Here is a 15258-nt window from a genome sequence, read left to right as displayed (position 1 = left end):
CTAAAATAAAAATGTAGAGCTTCTGTAATAAGGAAAACAAACTCCTTAAAATGAAAGAACAAAATTATTCTAATAAACTGAAGTTGGAATTATAACTTCACCATAACATTTAATAAAAATTAAGTAGGTTATTCTTTTTTCAAAAAGAGACATAAAAAAACCAATTCTTGCTTTGGAGGAAAAATATGACTAAGGAACATACATAGGTTATGATGAAAACAAACATTTTATTTAAAATGCCTACGTAGGTAGAATAAAATAAACACCAAAATTATAGTAATAGAACAGAAAAATATGCAACAGCCAAAGCAAAAAATGATCATGGAAAGTAAAAAATAATTAAATATATAAAGATATCATTCAAACCCCACTCAGTAAATGGTTAAATGAGAAACTCTTTACCAACAAATACTATGTTAACACACACACACACACACACACACACACACGGCGCTGCTGGGCGGCTCAGTTGGTTAGAGCGGGAACTCTCAACAACAAATTTGCCGGTTCAATTCCCATATGGGATGGTGGGCTGCGCCCCTGCAACTAAAGACTGAAAACGGCAACTGGACTTGGAGCTGAGCTGCGCCCTCCACAACTAGACTGAAGGACAACGACTTGGAGCTGATGGGCCCTGGAGAAACACACTGTTCCCCAACATTCCCCAATAAAAAAATTAAAACACACACACACACACACACAACTGTGTTACAGATTAAAACTAAAAATCAAAATGGCTTTAAGGTATTACTGATTATTATATACTCACTAAACTAGCAAAACAATTATTAATTATACAAGCCAGTACTGATGAGACCGTGTTGGTAAGCAAGTAGATATATATTGCTGGTAGTACCATAAATTGGCTTCACATTTCTAGAAAGTAAGTTGTCAGTATATAACAAAAGCTACTAAGCTTTTCTGAACAAGAAATTCTGTTTCTGGAATATAGCTCAAAGAAATAAACAACCACAGAAAAGGTAATCTGTACCAAGATATTCTCAGCAGCATTTGTTATAACAGCCAATGACTAAAACCACAATTAAAATATCGTTGAAACTATGTCACATGACAAACTACAGGTTTTGTGTTTTTTTGGTATATTATGACAAACTATGTCAACATTTATATGAGGATAAGTGAAAGACAGAAATATACCACCCATTATACCAGGTAAAAACACAGATATTCTTACAAATATTTGCATATACAGAACTGAGGATTTAATTCTAATCAGGGTCTTACTTTTGTTAAGTTCCTAATTTTAAAAATCAGATGAAAATTTAAAGAACACATTTCACTGAAGTGCTTATATATCAGTTTATTAGCTTACATAATATGATATACATAAGAATTCCGCCTTAAATTTTTTAGGATGAGGCTGTGTATAAATAACTAAAACTTAAGTTTTTAGCCAATTGATTATTGAAAAATATTTATATCATGATAATAGTATTGAACCTCAATCATAATTTCTAGTTCTTCTATGATTGTATATTTTTTCTTGAAACTGGCATGTTAGCAGCAGAGCGGATGATTAAATAAAATGTTACCTGAAAAGCCATACCTAGATACATGTCCTGGGGTTCTACCTCTGATTCAGCTTGAAAATTAACTTTTCTTTCAGTGTCATCCTTTCTTTCCTCTCTAAAAAATGGTAATATGTAACCATCTAAAGCACTGTATATCACAGATATATAATAAAAATCAACTCTTCTTCTCTGCCCTCATAATACCTAATTATTGAGAAAAAAATTTACTTCCTCCTCCCCACTCTTCCTAAATTTCTTAGTGGTCTTATCCGACCTCTTTTCCATTCTACTCCCTAGAAGCAACAAAGTGCAATTATGGCAACAACATACACAACAATTAATGTTAAGAGATGCTAGCAGCATACACAACTCCCATTTCCAGAAAATTTCACGTACGAATATGTATCCAAACATGGTGCCACATATTAGAGACAAAACCTTCATATAAAATATTCTCTTCTTTGTCCTTTAACTCTAAGGGTAACCCTAAAACAGCCTCCTCTCTACCTCACACAATGGAAAAACAGCCTCATGCTTAACACCTTGAGCTCTATTAAGTCAGCAGCACAACAGACTCTTCCCACCTGTCAGGTGGTAAAACAGGTGTTAAGTCTAGTCCATACTGGGCCTACACTGAAGCTTCAATAATTTATACCAGGCTGCCTAATTTTACGCTTAAGAAATTCTTTTCCCCAAGCCTGGTTGTAATTTTTTTCTGTCTTTTGAGACACAGAATGAATCTCTGAACACAACTGTGGTTTCTCCACAGACTAAAAAATTACAAAAGAATTCCTCAGCCAATTTACTGGGGGATTGGGAAGCAATATAACAAAGAGAAATATAAACTGAATTAATGAGATAACTCTGGCAGTCAAATCCACACAATAACAGCGTCTACAAAAATGCTCTTAATCTTTTCTTTCTCCCTGCATGGGCCCCTCTGGTGAAGCCGATGAACATCTTCCTAGAAAAGTGTTTTGAAAATGCACAAAATACATAAAATTATATTAAAATCCAATTATACTGAAATACAATCATTAAAATATAAAAAGCACAAATTTATAGATATGTGCTTCTTTATTAATCTTCAAATAACAGTATCTACTAGTGGATCTAATAATTAAACTTCTCAGTAATGATGAATATAAATGCCTTTTAAAAATATCTGCAACAGTAATGGATTATGAAAATATCTGCAATTTCTATTGGACATAGTCTCTGCTACTAATCGCCAATGCTGCCCACATTCACAATGGAGGAAAATATGTAAAGATGTACTTTTCCCCCTATCCAACTTCATACACCCACCGGCTTAAAACCTCTAATATACACAGAACTATGCTTACTACATATTTAGCTCAGTGTTAATACTGAATAGCAATAATGAACTTTTACCTATACAACAGTGATTCCCCAAGTGAAACAAAGAGGACAAGAATTTTCAGCTCCATTTTGCCAATAAAGACGTAGGGCCAAAAGCAAGGGCAAGGGTAGTGAGTAGAGTATTTGTAGAATGCTCACTCTTCAGCCACTTTAGCTACATTATCTAATCTTCATAACTGCCCTTCCTCCTCCTGCCCCAGATTGGTATCACAATCCCTCAATCTTCTAATAAGCAAATTACAAATCAGATAAGTGACTTGCCCAAAGTAATAAGGCTAGTTAACAAAGCCAGAGGTCCTCCTATATCCTCGTTCTGAGCTCTTTTGGTTATCTCTGCCTTTTTCTGACATCGGTCTAGATAAGCTCATTCCAAACAACTACTAGAGCTTTTCAAGAAGTTAAAGCTCTTTCCTCTGTTGTTTTCAAGTGAAAATACTACCTCTAAAGATGTACATTAATACTGGTATAATCACCTCTGTAAATGGATTTCCTATATGGGTAACGTGCAGATCTAAATGAGATATGAAGTACTTGCTAATGTAGGAACTGATTTTTGTTGAAGGATCTTTTCCAGGAAATGAAATATTCAACATTTTGAGCAAAATATACATGTCACTGAAAATACAAAGCAATTGTTAGAACTTAAATATAAAGCAGAACTGCAATATTTTTTAAAAGTTTTACATTGAATTTACACTCTATTCTAAAAGAATTTTATAAATTTAAAAGAAACACCATATCTGTACTGTTCCCAAGGTGGGTAGAAAAACAAATACACTACCATTTGCAGCGATTATTTTAAATGCAAAAAGGTAAGAAAGTTAAATCCAGCCCAATTTCTTCATTTTACATTTATGGAAATAAAGAATTCACATAACAAATGTTTAAAATGGAAAAACAAAGAGGTTCAATGCTGTTGCACTGAATATTAACTCCAGTTTATATACTCAAGAGCACTTAACACACTCTGATGTATTATACAATATGGTACAACTATATTCCCATTGTGACCTTCTCAGTATCGTACACATCAAATATAAAAAGAATTTGGCATATGATTATGTCTGAATGTATGAAAGAAACCTTAAAACAGGGGTTGCGAAACTTCCTGTAAAGGACCAGATAAGTAAACTTTAGGTTTTGTGGGCCTTATGGTGTCTGTTGCAACTACTCTGCTGTTGTAGCATGAAAGTTGTCATAGATAATATGTAAACAACGAGCTATGATGTGTTCAACTAAAACTTGATTTACAAAAACAAGCAGGAGGCTGGATTTGGCTCATGGGTCAGTTTGTCGACCCCTGCCCTAAGTATCTTAAGCAAGAAATCACAGGAAATCAACACTGTTCATTTCGTAATTTAAACAAACTTTGTACTCATTAAGATATGAACTCACATCTTCATGCTATACTACGTATAACAGATCAATCTCGGATCTGATTTTGGGTGGGTTAAGAAAGAACCCAAGACATCTGGTATATGAATAAGGAAAATAATCTAATGGGAATAGAGTTAGAAGAAAGGGCAATTCCATTATCCTTGCCAGTGACTGGCTAGGTATGGAATGTGTTCCAATCTCGGCCAACAAGACTATGATATCTGCAGGGGGGTTTCTGGAAAAGAGACAGTCCTTCTCATTCCTTTGGATATTATTATGTCTGGATGGGATGCTAGTCCTGTTATAGCCAAACTGGGACCACAGGAAAGCAGTCTTATTATGAAACTAATGGTAAGACCACAGGGCACACAACTGGAAAGAGAATGAGTCATTGGTGTGATCATTGAGTTATTCTTGAGCCTCTGCACTTTATTATATAATAAATTTCCTCATTATTGAAGCCAGTTTGATAATTTTCTGTTATTGTAGCCAAAGCATCTTAAATGATATAAGGGCTTGAAACTGAAGATTGCTCATTTCACAATTGCACCTGCAGCCAGTCCTCTTAATTTCAACTTTTCACAAATAAAAGAAACATCTAAGGTCCTGAAAGCCCATAGAAATTACCTACAACTCAGAAAAAAAATCTGTATCAGTTACTGATAATGACTCAAAACTTTATAAATTCTATGTTTGTGGAGAAAAAAACAATGCAGTACCTCCTTCTTTGACACTGTATCTAAAACACTCTTTCAACAGGATATTTTTTTCTCTAAACCAAGGGTTGGCAAACTTTTTCTGTAAAGGGCCAGAGAGTATATACTTTAGGTGTTGCAAAAAGTACAGGCTCTGCCACAATAGCTCCTTTAAAAGCAAGCCAATATGTAAACAAATGGGCATCTCTGCATTCCAATAAACCTTTATTTACAAAAACTTGCAAACAGGCTGGATTTGGCCTTGCAGATCAGTTTGCGGACCTCTTCTCTAAACGATTAACAGTAAAGAGAATATCTTTCTCAAACAAATCAACTTTTATTAGAACTTAATAGTTTATTTAAAATGTATATAAATTATGTAGAAAAATAACAAGCATTTCTTGAGCATTTTATTCATAGGGATTAAATCACTCGATGTAAAAAGTCTTGTTACCTTATTTATATATAACTTCCATAAAATGTAATTTAGAATTCTATTAAAATGTAAAGTGTGTTACAATAGAAAATATAAAACTTATTTTATATAAATTTATATCTACTGAAGAAATAAAACTATTTAAAATTAGTGAATTTGCAAGGATTGACTATTCAAAGAAAAGAAAATCCATGTATCTAACCTGAATGAACCCCTCTCTTCCAGAAAGCTAAAACTAGAGTTCAAAATGGAATGAATAAAGAAGTGAATCATATGGACCATATTTCCCGTCCAAACAGTTACCCATTACAAAGATACACATACTATATGGACATTTCACTATCCAAATCATAAACCCTTTATCAAAGGACATCATTTTTCACTGATTTATATACCATATTCTAGGAAGAAAACAAAGTAAACCTCGCCTTCAATCATGAGCAAAGAAAATTTGCACACGTACATAAACACACTTGAGAATTATTAAATTTCATTGTTATTTCACTCAGATAAAAAAATCTGAGAAACATCAAGTAATGTGATTAACACAATAATAAACACCCTTTCAATGTCTGCTACAAAATAACCTTATTTTAACACTTTAAAATCACAAATAAGATAAAAAGCATATGTTTATCCTTTCATAAATATTGATATTTCCTATACACAAGGAATTGCTAACTGTAATTACCTATGAAAAACAGGACTGGGAAAAAGAGGTTGGGGTGTTCCAGGAAGTGAGGAGGGCTTTTACCTTTTCCTTTATATCTTTCTGGGTTTTTTCACTTTCTCCTAAAATGTATTATTTTTCAGTCTTTAAATATGGTTTAAAATACATGTTCAATATAAATTAATATTGAAAAATATACCAAGAACTAAAATGAATAGGAAAGGTAGGATTTCTCTGAAAGAGGCTAGAAATTGAGGAGCTCTCAGGGGTCAGAATAGCCACTTGTACCACAGTAAGAGGTGAGCATATACTGGTTGCAGAAGCCAGGGAAGTTCCGCAACAGCCTTTAGCCCTCAGTAACACTCTGAGGTTTAAAATAATCTTGTAAGGAAGGGTGGAGTCTACAGCAACTCAATTCAGTTCCACTGATCCAGTACCCCAAGTATCAGGGTAGGTAAGAAGTGCCCACTAGTTCCTGATCCGCAGGAGGTCCAAGACATCCAACAAAGGGTGACTTCCTTGACTTTCCAGAGTCACAGCAGTAGCATAAAATTCTCCTAGCTATACCAATGAGGTATGCTCCGCCAGCATAGCTCAGGCTTTAAAACCTTAATAGAACATGTTTTTTTAGGCTTTGGTCTTTGGGAGATACTGGTTTAAAATTGCCATTTTTAATGGCGTAAGTTAAAATGCAGTAAGTTAAAAATGGATGAAAAAACTAGACTCCCACTATCATCCAACATTTCAGACTCTATTAGACGATGCATAGTAGATTAAAAGATTGAGACTGAAATAAAAACATATAGACTTTGAACAGCCTGCATAAAGATAAAAATGAATAATAAAATCCAATTCTGCTCTGTGAATGATGAAGCAATGAACAATCCTTGTTCTCCCTCCCTGAGACTACTGAAAGTTAACGAGAAAGAACAGCAGTCTGTCATTTCTTACCACAAGAAAAACAGTGATTTGATTTCCTATTAATAACAAGGTCCAAAACAAAGGGCAGACGCAACATAATTTCCCCACACCTAAATTAATTCCATTTATTCTACAAATATTTCTGAGCCTATCCTAGTGCTCTTTCATGTGTAGGAATAAAGGAGTTAAACAAAACAGTGTATAATCCACAAGGGCAAGAATTTAATAATTTCTAAATGTCATAATAAAATTGTCTAACTTAAATAAAACTGTAAAGAATTCCAACTCATATCTATGTATTCCTTACTATTAATATATTAACTGTTTACTAAATTCCATCCCATATAAAAGTGATTAAACCAAGAAACAAAGTCAGTGAAATCCTTTTTACAGCATACTATTAACTTCAAAAGAAGTGTTACTTTGTCATATTTAAGGTAAGATATTATTAGTCTCTCTGGAAGGAAGATAAAGCACACTCGTGAAAGCAATGGAATTCTAAAAATAAAAGAAAAATGCAAGTCTGAATATTAGTCTCTCGTCTCAAATCTACTAATGCTGTTTTGGCAAATGGATTAAGCCATTATTTATCCAGCAAAATGAACAGGGCAATTGTTCATTCAGAACTCCGTCAGAAATATAAAAGAGTATTTAAGTGTTCTAAAAAAAAAAAAAAGTACGCTCTGCAAACAACAGATTGTAATGTCTATGTCCAAGTACCCGTTTATCAAATAAATCCTTATTATCTTAGGCTTTTGCATTTACATACCAGTCTTAGTGCCAAAGACTCATTAAAATGTCTTTCACAAAATTTCAACTGTATTTTAAATACGTCTTTGGTGAAGTTGACTTTACATTTCCAACCTCAAGATGAAAAAGAAAATGCCAAATATTGCTGACGGTTAAAGAACCATGACCTATCTATATAGGTGATGTGCTCTTTTTAAACAATTAGTGTTGTGCGCCCCCGCCACCCCCCCCTTCAGAGTTAGTCCGGCAATTAAGTTTAGAGCCCTTCAAAGGAAAGGGGGACGGTAATGTACCCAACTTTTCTAGTGGGGTCTAAGACACTAAATCGGATAGCCTCAAGGGCCCGAAAAGTTAGGCTGCAAAGCCGCCGCCGCCGCCAGCAGCAGCAGCAGGTAGAGCGGGGCGGCCAGGAGCCGCGGCCCTCGCCTCGCGGGTGCCCAGGAGTGGCTCCGCGCCCCACACCCCGTAATGCAACATCCCCTGTGCCACTAGGGCAGAACGCTCGCTCTCTAGTAATTCAACACCCTTACTTTCAAACTGGAGGCTGAGCAAGTTCTAATAAATTCCTAACCTACAATGCAAATTATAATTCTACCTACGCTTAATATCTGTATTTTCAAACTACACTGAAGCGACGCGCCAGGCCGAGCCCGCGGCCGCGCCCAGGCGGCGGGAACCCGACAGTCCCCCGGGGCGGGGAGATGGGGGGGGTCCCGGGCCGACACCTCAGGAGGACCCCACGCCCGCCGGGAGGAGAATCGCTCCGCGGCATAGTCGGGCCTCGGCCGGGTCACGACTCGGGTTGGGCCTCGAGGCTCCCGCCGGCCCGGGGGAGCGGCCGGGCCGGGAGGGCCGTTCGGGTGGCGGCGCCGTGGCCTGCGGGGCGCGAACACAAGCGCGTGGAGGCCCTAGCAGCGCGGCCGCCGAGCAGCGCGGGGCCCCGCAACTTCTCGCGGCCACCTCAGCGTCTCCGGTAGAGCCGGAGAAAGGGAGTGGGGGAAGGGAGAGCGCCGGCGGCTTACCCCAACGGCTAGCGGGTCCTCCCGCCCGGAGTGTGGCTGGGGCGCTGTGCGGCGGCGCCGGGCGTCGCGGCTGCGAGGGAGAGGCGACAGTGGGAGCGTGGGGCCGCTAGAGAGGAGAGGCGCCGCCGCCACCGCAGACAGCTCCGCAATATGGCCGCCCAGCGGCTCCTCGGGGGAGAGGCGGGGCTGCCCTGCGCCCCCCGCCTCCCCCTGCCGGCCAGCCGGCCTCGCGCGGCGGCCGGAGAGCCAACGCTGCTGCCGCCACCGCCGCCCGCGCTCCGCCCCGCCCCTCGGGCTCTCCGTCGCCCGCCGCGTGGGGCGTCGCTGGGGGTCGCCGTCCGGGGCCCTGCAGCGCGAGGAACGGGCTGCAGGCGCCGGAGCCCCGAAGGAAATGGGGCGCGTGAGTGGAAGGGGGACTCCTTCCAGGGAGAACTAGGCTTGACGAAGCGGGCTGGGGAAGCGGAGCCGCCCAACCCAAAGTGCGGAGTGCGCCCGCCGCCTCCCCCGCGAGTGGAAACTTGAAACTCCCGCTGGTGCCAGAAAACACATCGCCCCCAAGGAGGAATTCTTCCCCAAGGGAATCCAGAACGAAAGCGACCGTGTTACCTGGGTGTTCAGCTTGAAAATCTTGCATCAGGAGAGAGAAGGGGGCTTATCTCAGAGGAATTCATATTTGCAACGAAGAACGTTTAAATTATTTTGGCAGGTTTTACCCAACTAGCAAAACTTGCTTTTTCAGGGGCAATTTTTTTTAGACTTCTCCAAAACCTCGATGGATATGGCCCCAATCGAGAGTGCAGATTTTTATCCAGGCAAAGATATTTGATAATTTTTTAATTATCACCGACATTCTTGGGCAGTTAGAAGGAGTCGATTAAAAAGAAAAAGTTGCAACCAATGCTAAATATTCTAAATTTAGAGAAAGTTAGAAATTTGATTATAGTCTAACTCTAGCCTACTCACTTTAGTGCTGGGACTAGATAGACTTCTGGCCAGTATTGTGTCATCTATACCATGCTCCCTCTCTTCGGTATTTTCTGCTGGGATTTAAAGAGCAAAACTTGGTATGAGTATGCAAACAGCAAGTGCACAAAATCAGATTAGCCGAGCTTGCCCTGTTTGCAATGCTCAATATAGTTTACCTTTTATAAACAAACTTTGGTTCAAATAAAACCTCGCGAGTGTACTTCACTTTTAAGGAACGATAATTCCTATCCTTCCTTCCTTGGCATTTGCCTTCCTCGAGACCGTAGCATTTACGGGAATTCTCCCCAGGTCACTTTCACTAAGCTTGCTCTTCAGTGAACTTCCACCATTGCCTTTTGAGACCTCTCTGAGCAATTAAAAGCCCCAAGAGTGAAATTCAAAAGCCTTTAAATTGCAAATTCCCAAAGGATGGAAACTAGGTGTATGGTTTTTTTTTGTTTTGTTTTGTTTTGTTTTTTAAACTAAAAGATACTCCCTGACCTCCCTGGGGGGGAAGAATTATCCAGGTAATTATACAGCCTTCCATATCAAGTTGCGTGTATAAAGACAGTCAAAGTATTTTGTAAATTCCTAGCTAGTACACTAATTAAACAAAAAAATATATTAATAACATACTTTTGCAAGGGGAAATGAAGGATTCACTGTTGTTTGTCGTGCTTTTACACGACTATCTCTTAATAACAACAAACCTGTGCTTGGTGCAAATATTATTACAACCTAAAAAAAACACAAAACAACAATGAGTGAAGAGAACCTCAAAGGAGTTAAGAATTTTGCTCAGTGTAACACAGCTGGGAAGTGGCAGCACTAAGACCAAATCCAGTTATATTTGACTCCAGAGCCTTGATTTTTATTCCATACTGTGCAACAGCAAACAGAACAGAAATTGTAACATTTTAGTTGGCAATCATATTAGTAAATATTTAAGTAAAAAATAATATTCAAGGATGATGAGATAAAAGGGTACTTGCAGGCATTTTGAGTGGGAGTGTAAACTGAAACAACCTGCTTAAAAAACAATTTGGCACTGTGACTCAACCAATAAAAATGCTCATATTCTTGGAACCCGTCATCCTTTATCTGGGATTCTTTCTGAATGAAATAATCTGAAACAGCAAAAGCTTTCTTCATAAACTCTACAACGTGGTATTATTTATAGGATGCAAAAATAAAAATATGGAAACTAAATGTCTTTAAAGTATGTCTATTCTGTAGCATTTTAGGTAACAATTGTAAATGTATATAACATCATGGCAAGTGTTTTCTTCTAGTATTAAGTGGAAAAACAAATTATAAAACTATCTGTGCAGTATGATTACATCTATGTTTAAAAACAAAACAACACCTATGAGGTGCTAGGAAAAAGAAAAGATTGAAACCCAGATTTGTCCCTGAATAGTGTTTCTATGGGCATTTTTTCTTTTATTCTGTTCTTCTGTATTTTCTATATTTTATGGTGTAAAAAAATAAAACAATTTATTTAAGTTGAGTTTTACTACAATATGGGTTGTCAATTACAAAACCAGCAAAACCACTGTTTCCAAAGCGCGAGGCTCTTTTGTGAAGAATATCATGAACTGAGTTGACAGGATTTTATAGTTAGGGGGCAGATTTACTATTGATTGTAAATGTAATCTAAACACACTATTGTTTTATCTTGTTCCTTACATCAAATATATGCACCTTTAAATGAAATATTAGAGACTTAATTGAAAATTTTCTGTCTCGGTTTAATTCCAACATTTTAGATTTCGACTGGGAAAAAAAATCACATACATTTGCTGAAACTACTTTTTTTCAGAAAAAAATCTGATGATATCAGTAGTTACAAAAAAAATTATATATAGCACATAATATACATAAAAAAAGAAAGTCCAAAACCAATCTATTACAGTCTCTTACTAAGTCTTCTATGTTACAATCTTACTCTACTCCACCACAACATGATGGCTACTTCTGAATTCTAGAATTCCAGTGATTGTTACAAAGCATTTGTCTCACTAGTACATGTAAAAGATTTTCTTGAAAATGAAGAAAATTCATTTTTGCAATTATGGTTTATAAATGGAAGTTTTCCCATCTAGGAAAAACATTGAGTTCCAACCCTTTGCTAGTTTGAATAACATTGGTCCCTGCCCTCTAGATTCAGTAATGAGAAAAGCAAACAAACAATGCTGTGCAATATGAGCTGTAATAAAGATAGACATGGTGTCGATGCAGACAGAAAAGAAGGCAATTAACTCTGCCTAGAAAAGAAAAGGCCACAGAGGAGGGGAGAGTAAAGAGATGGGGGGTGGGGGGTGGGGGGTGGCGACGGGAAAGGCAATCAGCTTTGAAGACCGAGTAGCAACATGGGGTTGATGTTTAGACAGGTGTTTAAAACCAGAGGTTTCAGAAAGGTAAATTGAGATCTGTTTGGGAAGTTCAGAATTTGCCCTCCCTCCTTGAGGAGAAATAGGAATCCAGAAGAGGTGTTAAGAAGAGGAATAATATGATATGATTTATGTTAGTAAGTAACTGGTAGCCATGTGGATTGCTTGGGACAGAGGTTCAGTGACAGTGAAAGTAGATGGTGAGATCATCAGGGATTCCTTGGATAGACTTTTGCTATAAAAGCCCCGGCACTAGAGTGAGGGACTGAATTTGGGAGTTTATGAGGATGAAGAAAAGGAAATATATAGAATCTTTAAAAAGCTTTGAGGAGTAAGACAAAAGATGTGAAAATGATTTTAGGTTTTCCAACAAGTACCATTGAGATAAATGAGTATAAAAGAAATAGAACTGAGAGACCAAGAGAATTAGGCAGGTTAGGAAGATACTAACTTTTAAATGTCTACGGGCAATCTAGGAATAAATATATATTCAGTAACTGGAAATATATAGACTGTAAGAACTATGGCAAGTGAGACATCCAATAAATAGTTGGTTAAATAAATGAATATACAGAGATAGCATGATAAAATAGGCCTTTCATTTCCAACTATTTCTTTGGAAAATATAGTTTTGTTTAAGCCAAGGATTTTACTACTGTGTTAGATATTAATCTGAAGCCTCATACTAAAATATTTTTCCTTCAAAAATTTTGATTTACTATTTTTAAAAGCTTTAAGAATGAAAAATCACAACTATTTTTAAAACATTTACATTGAAAGAAATGCAAAAGAGAAATTTCTATTATAAGCAATGATATATCATACTATTTCCACTATCTTGCATATTTAAGTACATATTCACAATTTGTTCTCCAACATAAAAGCCCTTAGTAAAAATAAACAAGTAAAACTATCTTATCATTTGCTTTGTATGCCTAGTAAACCATACAAATGTAATTGCTGATATAAGCTATAAAATTTCAGTACAGTCAATAGAGGTTTGATGGCTAATGTACCTAAACTAAAAGTCAAGGAACCGCGGACCAATTTCTACCTTTATTCTCTCCCTATATAAGATCAAATTACATAAGTACACAATTCATAATGTGTTCACAGATATGAGCATTTTAATCTCCAACAAAGACAAGGTAAAAGTTATTACTCAATCCTCTCTTGTTTATATAATAAAACCAATTTAGTTTGTGATAAACAGCAATAAAATTTCAGAGGTAAAATTTCAGAGGTAATAAACAGAGTGGAAAGAGTCTAAATGAGGGAATCTATAACTGGCTTTATTCCCAAATTCTACAAACAAGTTGCTTAAGTGACCTTGAAAGATCCAATGAACTAGTGTGTAACTTACTTGCAAACAATGTTAAAAGAGGCAGTATGTTACACCTATTCTGCCTTTTCCAGAGATTGTTTTCAGACATCATAGATTTTCAGGACTAGAAGAGGACCTCAAAGAGCATTAAATCACCTCTCCAAGAGTATTGTGAAACGGCCATCCCATCAACAGTGTCTTTCTGCCACTAACTGTCTGAGAGCTCTAGAAAAATCTTCTTTTTTTAATGGACTCAGTTTTCTCATCTGTTAAGGGAGATGCATTAGACAGACTATCAGTAAACTTTCTTCAAGCTCTAAAATACTTCAACTCTGACTCCAATTCACATATAAAATATTTTATTCATATACATAACAATGTGCAATTTCTCGAATTCTGTATGTATAACATGCAGAAAGCATTTATGTATAGATAATCACCATGATATTTCATAATTTTTAACCCAAATATCCATTCATTTATGACTCAATAAGACTCAATAATACAAAGATATAAATACTCGTATATATAAATGATAAATACTCACCCTGAACTTTAGTACTGAACATCCTAGGCAGCTGTTTTCTAATTTATAACACTTTAGTTTTATTTTAATTTAATTGAGTCTATACAACAGTGTTATTTACTATAGAGGAATGGTGCCCAGTACTTCGTGAAATGTCAAATGTAGAGGATGTAAACTTTACTGTGGCAATTTTAAAATATATCCACAAATTATTTAATACTCCTTCCTTTAAGAGATGGAATTCCCCTCCCCGTGAGTGTGGGCTGGACAGAGTAACATGCTTCTAACAAATAGAATAAAGTTGAACTGATGTTATGTGACTTCTGAGACTAGATCATAAAAGGCACTGCCCCTTGCTCCTTGTTGGTTCTCTCTGGGATCACTTGTTTTGGGGCAAGCCAGATGCCATGTCATGAGGACACTCAAGCAGCCTATGGAGAGGCCCATATAGTGAGTAACGGAGGCTATTGCCAGAAGCTAGTGAGGACCTGAGGCCTTTGGCTAACCGCCATGTGAGTGAGCCACTGTGGAAGCAGATGAACCTTCCAGCTGCAGTCAAGCCTTCAGGTGACTGTAGCCCTGCCAGCAGCCTGAATGCCACCACCTGAGAGACCCTGAGCCAGACCACCCAGCTAAGCTGCTCCTGAATCCCTGATCCGCAGAAACTGTAAGATAATAAATATTTGTTGTTTTAAGTCACTAAGGTTTGGGGTAACTTTTTATGTAACAATTGATAACTAATGCATTTATCTATAGAGAATTTCTATTCTAATTAAGCTACTCCTTATTTTCAAAAAATGATTGAGTTATATATACAAACATGCGATTTTAGAACTGGACAAGACTTCAAAGAAAAGGTTGCCTCTTATTTTCCAGAAACAGAATTAAGATCTGCAGTCTGTCTTGCTCAAATTTGGTATGCTTCCATTGTTCCTATCTCAGCTAGAAACGTAGGAGCCATCCTTAACACTTCATGTTCCTTCACCGCCTTCCTATCCAGCCTATTACTTAATCCTATTACTTTCACCTCCTCTTGCTTCTCTCCACTGTTTTATATCACACCATTCACAGCCAGGCAGGTCATAGCAGTTATCTCTTCTAGACTCCAAGCAATAGCCTCCTAGCCAGTCATCTCGTGAGTTTTTGACCCCTACAATCAATTCTCATCACTGAATCCAGAGTTCATTTGTTGAAATACAATTATGATTATCTCTCATCTCCTTTTCATTTCCTCCCCACAACCCCAAGATCCATTTGTTGACT

General features: G+C 37.4%; 1 protein-coding gene across 2 annotated transcripts in view; it reads right to left on the bottom strand.

Moving 5' to 3' along the window:
- RDX (radixin) overlaps positions 1-8968 on the bottom strand; it is an 84688-nt gene extending 75720 nt beyond the window's left edge. For both annotated transcript variants that reach the window (XM_019715274.2, XM_019715276.2), the window contains exon 1: positions 8787-8968. The gene's annotated coding sequence lies outside the window, so the exon portion shown is untranslated. The remainder of the gene's footprint in view (positions 1-8786) is intronic.
- Positions 8969-15258: the final 6290 nt, after the last annotated feature.

Source organism: Rhinolophus sinicus, linkage group LG06 (assembly GCF_036562045.2).
Source record: "Rhinolophus sinicus isolate RSC01 linkage group LG06, ASM3656204v1, whole genome shotgun sequence".
Lineage (NCBI taxonomy): Eukaryota > Metazoa > Chordata > Mammalia > Chiroptera > Rhinolophidae > Rhinolophus > Rhinolophus sinicus.
The sequence above is the reverse complement of the archived record's forward strand: the minus strand, read 5'-3'. Positions and strand labels throughout refer to the sequence as shown.